We start from the raw sequence: 15,794 nt of genomic DNA, 5'->3' as shown, positions 1-15,794 counted from the left end.
AAGTATATTTCTGAGAAGTATATAAAAAGTTGACTGAAAGTATACTTTTTTATTTTTAGTTTAAAAGAAGTATACTAATAGAACACTTGAATAAACTTCTTTTTCGTAAGGGTTGGCACATTGCTTGATTTTTTTATTTCATTTTTTTATCGGACTTCAGTAAAGGGCTGCGGACCTTTCCCACCATCTTTTCCGACATGAAGAATACACTTTACGGGTGTTAATCGAGCTTGATCGCCGCTATCAGATGAAGATGCGCTGCTTACGTCCTCCTCCATGTTTACATGTGTGTAGTGATATTGGCTTGATTTTGGCTCTGACCTACTTACATTTTCGATGCTGATTGGTTGAAAATCTAGCTCAACAGTTTTATATGTCTCAATACGCAGTCAATATAGTGCGCCAATAAATTACACTTTTCTCATTAACTGCAGGATAATGCGTGGAGAACTTTTTGCTTGGATACCTTTTATTAAAGCAAAAGAAAAAGTAGTGCCCCGTTTGTCGGAACGAAACTGAACGATACAGCTCACGTACAGCGGCCTAAAACACATTGACCTATAATACAGCGCTTGTCTACTGATTTGTACTCTGCTGCAGGTGGTGGCGGCTGGTGCTGGCGATGGCTACTGAAATGAGAGGAGACTGGAGGCTGTGGACGGGACCACACACACTTGTTCTTGTTATCTCACTCATTGTTTAATAAAAAAAATACTATTGCATTCATTCATCCAAGCGTAATGAGTTGTTATTCTTAAATATATTTGATACTTTGTGTATGGCTTAGTATGAGTTTTTTTTTTCTTAAATATATTTGGTACTTTGTGTATGGGTTAGTCTTAAAATTATCTTGGTTTGTGGTCAACTCATGCCTCATCAGAAGAAAAGGACTGGACACTAAATGCTGAATGGACTGTTGCCAGCTACTCTGCTTTCTTAATCCCTCTCTGTTCTACCCATGCTAACACGAACGTGAAGCTTTCCCTCCAAAACGTATCTAAGTAATACTTACTGTAAAAAAAAAAAAAAAAGTGTAATTTTACAGGTAATGGTCTATTTTTTTTACAGAATTTTACCATTTTGTCATTATATAGTGAAATGCCTGTTATTTTACAGATATTTGCTGTAATTTAAAGGTCCACTATTAAATTTACAGGTAGCCTAATTGCTTGTATTTTGGTTTTACATCTTTTTTTAAAAGGAACTTGCCTGTGTTTTACAGAGTTATGTGTAATTTTACATTAAGTAATATTGTACAGATTTTTTCTGTGAAATTAGAAAACAAAGAAAAGAAGGTATAACTGCAGAAATCTGTATCTATTCAATATGTTTTCCTTAAAGATTATTAAGCATGTGGGGGTTAAAGTGAGTTTTTTGGGGGTTAAATAATAGTATTTGTACATACAGTACCCTACATACGTATGTGCCTGTGTTGAATTATTTTTTATTGCATAGGCTAGTCTTTTAATCTTGTCTTGCAAATAGATGCTCATTTTTAGCATTTCATTGTCTTATTCTCCCATAATTTCATGTTATTTTATGATTTTTTTCCCCCCCAAATCTCCGTTGCTGCGCATTCAGGGCTTTGTGTGTGTGTGTGTGTGTGTGTGTGTGTGTGCGTGCGCGGGCACGCGCGATGACGCAGATTCAAATTTGCCGCCATTACTTTTCCGCTGTTTATTCCCGCCCACAACGGTTAGCTGATCAGTCGAATTTGGATCTGTATCAAGGGCAAGCGGGAGATTTGAAGTCTACTACACTCGCGAAGTGGATTGTGAGATAAACAGTGGTTCAAAGCAATCGTATTCGTCAAGAGCAGCCGTGAGCAGGAGCTTTGTGGTCAGTCAGTCCGTTTTGGAAATAACGCCCTTTTCAGTGAGCCTGCTGCCTGCCTGGTTCGTCACAGCGGACATCATGCCAACCGATCACCGGCTGAGGTAAGAGTCTCATTATACTACATGTGAACGATATTTTATATTACATTTGTGTTAAGTTTACAGTTTCCAAACTAACGTTAGCATTCTTAAATGATGTTCAGTCATAACTGGCGAGAGCTGGAGGGCAAAACACTGAAAATGTAGCATGCGTTTTTACAAATGTAAATTACATCTGTTTTAAGAAAGATCAGTTGAACCCACATCTCAAAAGACCTAAAACAAGCTTTCATAGACTTGTTATAAATTACATATCAAAGTCCGTTTAATTGTGTAAAATCTTCAAATAGGCCTAAAACGCGATAGTATCTCAGTAAATCAATCTCTTAAATGGCGGGACATTTTGAAACACTGTCTGGAAGCTGAAAACTCTTCTCTTAAAAAATATCCTTGGTTTTATTATAGTAAAATTATAGTAACCACGTTTTTGGCGGATTTTTATTACCATTTTTAATAACCACAGTTATACTACAAATAGGCCTACCATGTTTTTTTTTGTTTTTTTGGGGGGTTAAACCATAGTTAATTTTCGTAAGGGTTAACGTGGTGTTGGATTACATTTTTATCAAAGGTTTAATTTAGTTTTTCCACTGCAATAGTATATAAACTGATAAAGTTTAGTAGACTGATTTCAGATGATTATTGAGTCTCCAGCAAAGAGTCTCCTTTCCTGCCAGAGCTGTTTTCTCTATTGTGTTTTAAATGAGTCAGATCACTTGATTCTCACCTTTCGGAGCCCAGATGTTGAATCGTTAGGTTGATTTACTTTCACCTTTTGTCTTTAATGGCTCTGGGATGGCTCTTGGAATTGGGGTTCCTGGCCAGTATCAGCATGTGAATAGTTATGCTGATTCAATTGGACTCAGAGTAGGGTGTGTTCCTACTTCATTTGCATGCTTTGTTCAGAGTCTCCACCTCTATGTAATCCCTCCCCCTTGGAATGTATATAACTACAATGCATACTGTATTAGAGTTAGATCATGTTGGAAGTTCTACAGCCGCGTACAGCGGAGTTCTCAATAAAGAATAACTTCCGTTGAACGCGATCCCATCTGTCTCCTGGTCTCTGCTTCGATGAAAGAAAACTTCACAACAGTGGCTATCAAGACCGTTAAGAAAACGAATTCAGTTATACTGTACTTGTTGAAGATACAGGAAAGCACATGAGACTAGAATATGAACACAACATGATAAATTGCATATTCTGGCTGCATCTGCTTGCCAACACATAGCTATAGAATGCATATATGTGCATATATTAGGCTTATAAAATAAAAGTTGATAGAATGTTTGTGTTCTGATGAAGAAATGAACTTATCTACACTTTGGATGGCCTGGGGTCATCATAGTAGCCTTTTTCATAGGATACTTTTGATCATTGGTTATGAAAATTGCATTGATCCAGATGAACAGACAGTTACACCCCTAGGTGTACCCACAGTAAATCATACACATTTACTTTCTATAAATGTAGCTAAAATCACATGGCAGCTCAAAACATCACTGTTAGCCTTTCCTGCTCAGCTTCCAGATCATAGTCAGTTGAGGGTTTTGCATTGTCCCAGTGGAACATATTCTGACATGTGTAAATGTAATACTTGTAATATTCAAGTTTGAATAAAGACATGTAATTCCATATATGTTAGGGAGTTCCTGAATATACGCTCTAGGGGGCAGTGGGTGAACGGGGTGGTATGTGAAGCTGTGGGTTTGGGGGTGGAAGAAGAATAAAAGTGGAGACCCGCATGTGTTAAACCAGTGGTTCCCAACCCTGCTCCTGGAGTACCCCCAACACTGCACGTTTTCTTTGTCTCCATAATCAAACATACCTGATTCAACTCATCAGCTCATTATCACATGGGTTAATGAGCTGATGAGTTGAATCAGGTGTGTTTGATTAAACTGATCTGAGACTGGATGGATTGGGAGTCACAGAATCTTCCCGATGCATGGAGAAAGTTTAAACAGCACGTTGAACTGATGTTTTCGGGGCCGTTTCGCCGCAAGGAGGAGACTGAGAAATGCAGCTACCTGCTCTTATGGATTGGAGAGAAAGGACGGGATATCTATAACACATGGACTCTCACTGAGGATGAAGCTAAGTTGCTCAAAACTTACTACGACAAATTTGAAGCTTACGTAGTACCAAAAGCGAACCCAATTTTTGCCAGATACAAGTTTAATGAGAAAACGCAGTGCGCCACGGAAACATTTGATCAGTTTGTCACTGAACTCAGACTGCTCATTAAAGACTGTGGCTACACTAATCCAGATGAGATGGTGAGAGACCGTGTCGTTTTCGGCATTTATTCCCCACATGTTCGGGAGAAATTACTCAATCAGGGTGCTGAACTAACATTAGAAAAAGCAATCGACATTGCCAGATCGCATGAGATTGCGCAGGCACAGATGAAAAGTATGGCCACCGGCAGCACAAATGCAGAGCATGCGCAACAAGTGCACACTATAGGAAAGCATGCAAAAACGCGTCAGAGCTTTCAGAAAAACTCAAAAACAAATAATGTGCACATAGAACGCCTCCAAATATGTGGATACTGCGGGAAAGAACACAAAAGGAGAGAGACATGTCCAGCAAAGGGAAAGCAGTGTGCAAAATGTGGAAAGTGGAACCATTTCGCAAAGGTTTGCAAGTCAAAATCGAAATCCGTGTACTGTGTAAGTGAAAACAAACATGAAGACGGATACCCAGACATGAGTAGTGAATTCTTTATTGACTGTGTCACAAATGCAAACACATTTACTTCATCAGAGCAAGCTTTTGCTGAGATTGAAATAAGAGAATACGGTTTGCCGTTGAAATTCAAACTGGACACGGGTGCTCAGGTTAATGTAATACCTCAAAGAGACTTCAAAAAATTTGCACCAAAAACAAAGATGCAGCAAACTCACAAAAAGCTCACAGGATACGGTGGACAGTCATTGTCAGTTAAAGGCACCTGCCAACTGCACTGCAAATATAAAGAGAATGCCATGCCATTAGACTTCTTCATTGTGGACACCCAGTCACCACCCGTGCTTGGATTAAAAGCATGTTTGGACTTAGACATGATTAAGATGGTGCTGTCTGTATCCTCCACAGAGAAAGATTCTGAGTCGATTGTAGATGAATTTACTGATGTGTTTACAGGCATTGGTCTATTTCCTGGAGAATGCAACATTCAGCTGGACCCAACAGCCACGCCAGTCATTCACCCACCGAGGAGAGTTCCTTTCGCCCTGCGAGATCGGCTGAAAGAGGAGCTGGACTCCATGGAGGAGCAAAATATCATTGTGAAAGAGACAGAGCCGACAGATTGGGTAAATGCCCTGTGCGTGGTCGAAAAGCCCAAAACTGGTAAGCTGAGAGTCTGTCTGGATCTTAATAAGGCTATAAAGCGTCCACACTATCCTATGCCTACGTTAGATGACATCACACCAAAGTTGTCAGGAGCCCGTTATTTCAGTGTAATGGATGCTAGATCCGGCTACTGGGCAATCAAGCTTTCTGAAAAAGCCTCGAAACTGACCACTTTCAATACGATATTCGGTAGATACCGATTTCGTCGCCTACCCTTTGGCATTGTCTCAGCCCAGGACATCTTTCAACAGAAAATAGATGAGATTTACGAAGGTCTGCCTGGAGTTGTGGCCATCGTGGATGATATCTTGGTCTACGGAAAAACAAAAGAGGAACATGACCATAATCTCAGGAGGATGCTGGAAAGGTCCAGAGAAAAAGGGGTACGCCTTAATCCTGAGAAAAGAACTGTTTGCGTCCCGGAAGTCAGCTACTTTGGCCACCGTCTTTCCAAAGATGGAATCAAACCGGACCCTCACAAGGTGGAGGCCGTAAAAGAGATGTCTTCATCGTGCTGAACTAGAAACAATTCTGGGAATGATCAATTATCTTTCAAAATTTGCACCAGCCCTTTCAGACATAAATGCACCTCTGAGACAGCTACTGCGGCAGGACAATGAGTTTGTATGGGACAAGCAACATGACGCAGCGTTCCAAAGGATGAAAGACATCATTACCAGGGAACCAGGACCTGTGTTGTCATTTTTCGACACAAGCAAAGACCTCACACTGCAAGTGGATGCCTCCAAATATGGATTAGGTGCAGTGTTGCTGCAGGAAGGTAAACCACTTGCATAGGCCTCAAAGTCACTCACGGACTCAGAAATAAGATACGCTCAGATCGAGAAAGAGCTCCTGGCTATCCTCTGGGGTTGCAAAAGATTCCATCAATATGTTTATGGACGGCACGTAACAGTGGAATCCGATCATAAACCCCTGGAATCGATCATCAGAAAGCCACTAGCTGCAGCACCACCAAGACTGCAAAGGATGATCTGGCAACTGCAAAAGTACAATTTCACCATTGTACACATTCCTGGGAAAAATATTCCAGTGGCCGACACACTGTCAAGGAAATCGTTGTCTTGCGCCGATCACAGCCTTAGTGAGGAGATGGATGTGCAAGTGCATACCGTACTCAGTGCTCTCCCTGTCAGTGATGCGAAGCTCAGCAATATTCAAGAACAAACTGAAAGAAATGTCCAAATGTCCACGCTAAAGAAAGTGATCAAAGAAGGATGGCCTGCTGAAAGAAAGCGATGCCCTACAGCCATTCTAGAATACTGGAATCATAGGGACGAGTTATCTGAGATGGGCGGCATGGTCTTCAAGGGAGAAAAGATTGTAATTCCCATGCAGCTGAGAGAAGAGATGCTTAAACGCATTCATGCAGGCCACATGGGAATCGAGAAATCCAAACAACGCGCTAGGGACATTCTTTTCTGGCCAGGCATGTCCAAACAAATCGCCTGCATGGTCGAACAGTGTGTCTTGAGCGTCGTATGTCAAATGCAAAAGAGCCTCTCATTTCTCATCCTATACCAAACCGGCCATGGCAGATTGTCGGTACTGATTTACTCACTTGGAATAGTGACGACTACATCGTGGTGGTAGATTACTACAGCCGATATTTTGATTTGGAAAAGCTCAAGAGCACCACAGCTGCTGCAGTGATCCTGAAATTGAAAAAAGTATTTGCAGCACATGGGATTCCTGAAAAGGTCATCTCAGACAATGGGCCTCAATTCAGCTCAAAAGAGTTTGAGAACTTTGCTCGGACATGGGACTTTGTGCATGTCACAAGTAGTCTGCATTACCCACAGAGCAATGGGCTCAGTGAGAAAGCAGTGCAGATTGCCAAATCACTAATGGACAAAGCAAAAGCGGACAATTAAGACCCATATATCAGTCTGTTGGAGTACATGAACACCCCAGTGGATGGTTTCATATCACCTGCACAACTACTGATGAGCAGAAGACTACGCTCCATTTTACCAACTACCAGCCAACAGTTGCAGCATGAAACTGTCAGTGGAAATGATGTTCATGCAAGGCGTGAGCAAAAGCAACAACATCAAGCAAAGTACTACAACAGGTCAGCAAAACCACTCACACCACTAAGGGCTGGGGACCACGTCCGAATTCAGGAGTCGGGTAAATGGAAGCCTGCTGTAGTCATTAAACCTGCTGACACCTTCAGGTCTTATCATGTGAGTACTGCAGGAGGCCAAGTCTTCCGCAGGAATCGTCGTCACCTTTTGCCAGATAGAGCACAGCCTACCACTGCCGAGCCTGGAATGTCTTCGAGCATTCAGCACACAGTGCCCATGGATCAACCTAAGCAGACAGACACAAAGAACACTGACTCTGTTGCTCCACTTTACGTTACCAGATCCGGACGTGAAGTGAAACCAAGAGTCGTCCTTGATCTATAACTGTAAAGGGTGTAGGCGGATCGCTGCCCTATATATATATAAAAAAAATATATATAATTTGTCATTATCGTTGATATAATTATGTTGTTTACTTTTCGTTCTTTATGCTGGTTGTGGCACTGATATGTTATATCTTAAAGAGTTTCACGGTTGCCACATTGTGTTCATTGACATAGTATGCCAAGCTCTCAAAGAAAGGGGATGTAATATTCAAGTTTGAATAAAGACATGTAATTCCATTTATGTTAGGGAGTTCCTGAATATACGCTCTAGGGGGCAGTGGGTGAACGGGGTGGTATGTGAAGCTGTGGGTTTGGGGGTGGAAGAAGAATAAAAGTGGAGACCCGCATGTGTTAAACTGATCTGATTCATTTTTTTTTTTTTTTTTTGATTTCAGGTCAAGTGTAAAGCAGATGATCATGGCAAACAAGGTATGGGAAGAAGTAACTTAAAATATTGTAATGGCCGAGTCTTCTGACTCCATATGATTGCACTAAAAGTGCAAAAAATGTAATTTGTTTTATACTATATTTTCCCATGTGAATATTCATTTGATACTTGTGAGGCCACAAGGTTTGGTTTTGCTACAGTAAGACCAAGATTGTGTTAGATTCCACCCATCTATTGTTTTGTTTTTTTATTGTTTTTATTGTAACTAGGCTCTGTCATTTAGAAACATCATGGCTTTTCCTATCACTTAATGACACATATCTCTACGTTTCATTCCAGCCAGAGGATCTGATGGTTGCTGCTCGCATCTCAGCCTACCTGATGGAAAATTATTGCTGGATGAATGACCTTCACCTTCAACTCAACCTTGCCAAGACAGAACTGCTTATGGTTTCAGCCAAACCATACTTGCTGCGATCCTGCTGATTTGCCTTATACAACATCAGAAAGATCCGGCCCTTCCTATCGGAGCCACACAACTCCTTGTCTAAGCTCTTGTTCTATCCAGACTGGACTATTGTAATGCTCTCCTGGCAGGCCTTCCTTCCACTGATCCAGAAGCTCCAGCAAGACCTAAACTCACTGCTTCAGATCTATGTGTCTCCAGAAGCTTGTGTTCTGCAATTGTAAATGTGTAAAATAATAAGTAAGTAAGTAAGTAAAATTTATTTATATAGCACTTTTCACAGATAGACATCACAAAGTGCTTCACAGTAAAATGTAATACAAGAACAATTTAAATACATTCCACAAAATACAAACAGCAAACACAACAAACAACCATAAAAACCCCACGGCCAACCAAAAGCCTGCTTGAAGAGCAAAGTCTTCAGTTGTTTTTTAAAAGAATCAACTGAGTTAATACAACGTAAAACAAGAGGCAAAGAATTCCACAGCCTGGGAGCGACTACCTGGAATGACTGGTCCCCTCTAGTTTTAAAATGAGTGCGGGGAACAACTAATAGCATCTGATCTAAAGACCTGAGGCTCCGGGTAGGAGTGTGAAGCTGTATCAGGTCAGTGATGTAGGTAGGGACTTGGCCATGCAAGGCTCTAAAGGTAAGCACCAGGATTTTAAAATGAATTCTATACTGGACTGGTAACCAGTGAAGTGATGCTAAAACAGGTGTGATGTGTTCTCTTTTCTTAACGTGGGTTAAAAGCCTTGCAGCAGAGTTCTGAACAGCCTGGAGACGATGAAGCTCCTTCTTACTCAAACACGTAAAAAGACTGTTACAGTAGTCCAAACGGGAGGAGATGAACGCATGAATAATCATGTCTAACTCACCTTTAGTCACACATGATCTTAATTTGGAAATGTTCCTCAGCTGAAAAAAGCAGTTCCTAACTAATTGTTTAGAATGAAGCTCCAAGGACATAGCTGACTCGAAGACAACACCTAAGCTCCTGAGGCTCGGTTGGACAGACGAGCCTAAGTCACCAATATATTGTATAATCTTTGGGATTTTACTTTCAGGGGCGATGATTAGTGTTTCTGTTTTATCAGAATTCAGAAGCAAAAAGTTGTCACATAACCACTGTTTAATACTAGTCAGACAGTTAATTAGAGAAGACAATTTAAACAACTCAGTTTCCTTAAAGGAGCAATACATATTGGATATCATCCGCATATAGGTGGTAAGATATGTCGCTAAACTGACTAATAACCTGACCGAGAGGAAATATATACAAGAGGAACAAGATAGGACCCAAGACAGAACCCTGAGGTACCCCACACGACAACTCTGCAGTTTCAGACATGATCTGATTCACATTAACACTAAAGCTTCTACCAGACAGGTAGGATGAAAACCATTTTAAAACTGATCCCGACATACCAACCAGATCACGAAGTCTATTAATCATAATATTATGATCAATTGTGTCAAAAGCTGATGAGAGGTCCAATAAGACCAGCACTGTATATTTTTTAGAGTCAGCTGACATCATAATATCGTTTGATACTTTAAGTAACGCCGTTTCTGTGGAATGTTTTTTGCGAAAACCAGACTGGAATTTGTCAAATAACTCGTGTTTCTCTAGAAAGAGGGTGAGTTTTTCTGCTACAACTTTTTCTAGAATTTTGGACATGAAAGGAAGCTTCGAAATTGGTCTATAGTTTTTCGGTTGTAGCGGATCCAAATTAGTTTTTTTAAGTACAGGCTTAACAACAGCATGTTTAAAAAAAATAGGAACGACACCATTTAAAAGTGAAGAATTAAGCATCTCAACAATACAGGGGCCAATGGAGTCAAAAACTTGTAAAAATAGCACAGTAGGGACAACATCCCGAGGACAAAATGATGATTTCATAGAATGTAACAGAGAGGTGATGTCATGTAACGTCACAGGTGTAAAAGTGGACCAACAATGGGCAGGAGACAAGTCACAGGCAAAGTTCTGAGCCAATGATGGTGCAATGTTAGCCCTAACATCTCTGATCTTATTAACAAAAAAGTAGAGGAATTCATTACAGTCACATCTAGATAACACAGTTGTTTGCGAGCTAGTTGGGGAAACTATTGTATTAATGGTGTCAAATAAGATTTTGGGATTGTGCTTATTCGAGGAAATAAGTTGAGAGAAAAAGCACATTCTCGCCTTTTTCAACATCTCATTCAAGGTGACCATTAGATCTTTAAGGTGGAGCCTGTGAACCTCGAGTTTAGAAGATTTCCAAAGACGCTCCACTTTTCTACAATTTCTCCTAAAACTTTAGATAGCTTCATCAATCCATGGACAGGCTTTTTTGTGGGAGACAGCGCTCAATTTAATTGGTGCTACTTTATCTAAAACCGATAAGCACTGACCATTAAAAGATCGGATAAATTCATCAACATCAGTGCATCCCATCAGAGAACATGGGTCAAACAAGGCAGAGAACCTCTCTGCAGTGTCTTGATTAATAATCCGCCTTTGTGTCATAATTCTCTGGGGCGGAGGATCTTGAGGAAAGTTAATATTAAAAAACACACAGCTATGGTCACTCACATGTACATCTTCCACATGTGTATTTACTATATCTAGACCAAGAGAAAAAACAAGGTCCAGGGTGTGACCCTTAATGTGCGTGGGTCCAGTAACGTGCTGAATGAAATTAAAAGAGTCTGTAATAGAAAGGAGATTAGCAGCTGTGTTGCATGCAAAATCATCAATATGCAAGTTAAAGTCCCCAATAATTAAAACCTTCTCAAGTTTGATGATAGATGATAAAAAGTCAGTAAAGTCAGTAAGAAAGACACCTGCCGGGCCAGGAGGGCGGTATATTAACACACTGTAAAAAACATTAGAAGAGCCTACTTTAAGCATTTGAGATTCAAAAGAGGAACATTTTTCTGAGTTAATCACTCTACATATGAAACTGTCACGCTGCACAACAGCAAGCCCACCACCACGACGTGCCAATCGGGGCATCCCAGTAACAGAACAGCCAGCAGGACAGAGCTCGTTTAAGTGAATAAACTCATGTTCCCTTTGCCACGTTTCCGTAAGAAACATAAAATCGATATTCTTGCTCATAAAAAGCTCGTTAAGAATAAACGTTTTATTAGAGATGGAACGGGCATTAAGCAAGGCAAAGTGGAGTAATGTAACGTTCGGCAGACCGGCATCAAAAACAGCTGATTGTGACGGAACTGACCGTAAACAGCTGACACAGTCACGAGGTCTCCAGTTGCGGCGAATTGTCAGTTGCTGGTCAGACAGCACAGTAAACATCGGTAACGGCAAGTCCACCACGATCCCATCAACTAATTGCTGGTACACGCGAGGTTCACATCCAACTGGTAGAAGCATAGCAGGGTGTTGGTGCTGAGGAGCATTTTCACCCGTATTTAGGGGGAAAACTGGTCGCAGCCACCGGAATCGTTCACCGCGATATGGCCAGGGCACCCCCGTCCAGGATTGGCGCCTTCTCTTGACTTGAACGCCAGCTCTGCAACCCCTTCTCTTCGGTCTCTTCTTAGGATTCCCAGGTCCCCTGGTTGTAAACAGGAGCCGGTACTCAGGTGATGAGGGAGGACGCACGAACGGGGGCGGAAAGGTTTGTCTGAAACTTTCCCAACTTTCAAAGAGTCTTTCCATAGACACTCGGATGTCCAACAACGAGCGTCGATCATAAGTCCGAGCAGCAGAGACACAATAGTCAGACGATAGGGCTGATATGGCAACATATAGGGTGAGTACAAACATAAAGAGCTTACACAAATGCAATGCAGCAGCGGCCAAGCCAAACACAGGCGCCATCTCTGCCACCGGAGACTGTTAGGAGGATAAGTTATATTAGAGTATAAAGGTATACAGCAATTGTCTTTTAATGTGGATATTTTTACATGTTCTAAATTATATACTAAGCTTGTATTTCCTATCATTCACGTATCTTGATGTTCAGTGTTTGTTTAATGAGTAATACTGTAAATGTGCAGGTATTCTGTACTTATACATTTAGTTAATTTAACAGAAATTGACTAAATTTGCTATTATTAAAGGGTTAGTTCACCCAAAAAGTGAAAATTCTGTCAGTAATTACTCACCCTCATGTTGTTCCAACCCCGTAAGACTTTTCGTTCATCTTCGGAACACAAATTAAGATATTTTTGATTAAATCTGAGAGCTCGATCACTCCTCCATAGGCTTCTAAGACACTATAACTTGCTGGCCCAGAAAATGTATTAAAGACATCGTTAATATAGTCCAAGTGACTCCAGTAGCTCAATCTTAAGTTTATAAAGCGACGAGAATACTTTTTGTGCGCAAAAACAAACAAAAATAACGACTTTATTCCACTTTTCATTTCCTTCTCTCTGGGCCTCGAGTCTTTTCACGTAGTGTTTAAGCGTAGCGCGTCTGTGTTGCACGTCAAAAAAGACTCGAGGCCCAGAGAGAAGGAAATGAAAAGTGGAATAAAGTCGTTATTTTTGTTTGTTTTTGCGCACAAAAAGTATATATATATATAAATTACTTTGTAAACATTGTTTTACATTTTCAATGTTTCATATTCTCATTCCGTTTACAGTTTGGTGATGGCCACAAGCCTACTGTCACAAAACAAATGGAGGATGCAAGATGCAAATAAAATGGTTTATTTTGAGCAATAAACAAGAAAGTCAGGTCAGAACAAACACACAAACACGATGGCTGAAGAGTGACGCAGGGACCTCGATGGGCAACCCGGTGGTGGTGGATGAGTGACAGGCAACTGGTCCGCAGAGTACAAGAGGTGAGAAATAATCCAGGTGGGAAACGCCGAACACGGAGATCGCCAGACAAGACAGGAACGGAACACAACACCGGTAGACTCCACAACGATCTGACAACACAAGACACGCGTCACTGAGCATATAAAGGTGAGTTGAGTGGAATCAGCTGGCGCTGATGATCAAGCGGTAATCAGAGAACACACCCACACGCACACGCACAATCACATGAGACAAGGAAGAGACAGTGAATTCAAGAACCGTGACAGTACCCCCGCCTCCTAAGACGCCCTTACCTGTCGATTGTAATCATCGATAAGGGAGTGATCCAGGATGTCTCTAGCAGGTACCCAACTTCTCTCCTCCAGGGGGGGAACCGGGGCAGGCGGATTAATGTGAGAATGAAACACGGGTTTTAATTTAGATACATGAAAGACGGGATGAATTCTCCTGTACGCAGGAGGAAGTTTGAGTCGGACTGCCACCGGACTAAGGATCTTGGTGACAGTGAACGGGCCGATGAATTTGGGAGCTAGCTTGTTAGAGACGGAGCGGAGTGGACTGTTCTTGGTTGAAAGCCACACTTTTTGACCAACGACGTATACGGGAGGCTTCGACCGGTGGCGCTCAGCCTTAGCCTTGGTGCGTGCCCCCACCTGGAGCAAAGTCTCACGGGCTCTGCTCCATGTGTGGTGACACCTCTGGATGAAGGCGTGAGCGGAGGGGACTGCGACTTCGGATTCCAGACTAGGAAAAACTGGTGGCTGGTAACCTAAGCTACACTCAAACGGAGATAGGCCCGTGGATGACACTGGTAACGAGTTGTGAGTGTACTCAACCATTGAGAGCTGCTGACTCCAGGAGAAAGGATTCTTGGATACCAAACATCTCAACACTCTTTCCAAATCTTGGTTGGTTCTCTCGGTTTGGCCATTGCTTTGGGGATGAAACCCTGAAGACAGAGTGACACTCGCTCCCAGTAATTTACAAAACTCTCGCCAAAATTTGGACACAAACTGGGGCCCCCTGTCGGAAACCACGTCCATTGGGAGGCCATGTATATGAAAAACGTGATCCACAACAGTCACCGCTGTCTCCTTGGCGAAGGGTAATTTAGGCAAGGGAATAAAATGAGCTGCCTTCGAGAACCGGTCCACTACGACCATCTAGCCCTGGGAGGGCGGGAGGGCGGTGATAAAATCTAGCACTATGTGGGACCAGGGTCTCGAAGGGACAGACAGCGGTTGGAGTAACCCATCTGTGGGTCGATTGGAAGTCTTACCAGTGGCACAAACCAAGCAAGCCAATACAAAACTGCGAATGTTGCGAGCCATTAATGGCCACCAGAATCGTTGCTTGACCAAAAAACTGGTGCAGTTGACTCCTGGATGACCAGCCACGTTAGAACAATGCCCCCACTGAATCACGTCAGACCGTAATCCCTCTGACACAAACAATCGATTCGGTGGGCAACCGGGCGGCGGCGTTACCCCTTCTAAGGCCGTCTTGACCTTCGATTCGACCTCCCATGTGAGTGTGGAGACGAATAGGGTCTCGGGTAAAATGCACTCGGGAGTGGACGGGCATTCGGAATGATCAAAAATGCAAGATAAAGAATCGTGTTTGATGTTTTTGGAACTCGGGAGGTACGAGAGAGAAAAATCAAAACGACCAAAAAAGTGCCCACTGAGCCTGCCTGGAGTTGAGTCTTTTGGCGGTTCTTATATATTCCAGGTTCTTGTGATAGGTCCAAACTATAAAAGGTAACCAATGACCCTGACCCTTCTAACCAATGACGCCATTCCTCCAACGCTAACTTGACTGCCAACAACTCTCTGTTACCAATGTCATAGTTACGTTCGGCAGGTGATAAACGATGGGACAAAAACGTGCAGGGATGCATCTTGTCGTCTGTGGAAGAACGTTGGGAAAGTACTGCGCATACCCCACCTCTGACGCGTCGACCTCCACCACAAACTGACGTGATGGATCAGGGGCTATCAAGATGGGAGCCGAAACAAAACAGCCTTTCAGTTTGGTGAATACAGCCTCGGCTGTATTAGACCACCTGAACGTCGTTCTGGGGGAGGTCAAGGCAGTCAGAGGAGCAGCTAGTTGACTGAAATTGCGAATGAAACGGCGATAGAAGTTGGCGAACCCCAGAAACCTCTGTAGGGCCTTATGGGAATTAGGACTTGGCCAATCTACCACAGCCTTAACCTTGTCAGGATCCATACGTACTCCCTCAGACGAGATGATGTAACCTAGGAAAGGAACAGACTGCGCATGAAAAGCGCATTTCTCCGCCTTGACAAAAAGCCCATTCTCTAGCAATCTCTGAAGCACTCGTTGGACGTGCTGCACGTGTTCCTGGAGAGAAGATGAAAAAAAAAATCAATATGTCGTCCAGGTAGACATATAT

This window comes from Rutilus rutilus, assembly GCF_951802725.1.
Source record: "Rutilus rutilus genome assembly, chromosome: 2".
NCBI lineage: Eukaryota > Metazoa > Chordata > Actinopteri > Cypriniformes > Leuciscidae > Rutilus > Rutilus rutilus.
This window is presented reverse-complemented; position numbering follows the sequence as displayed.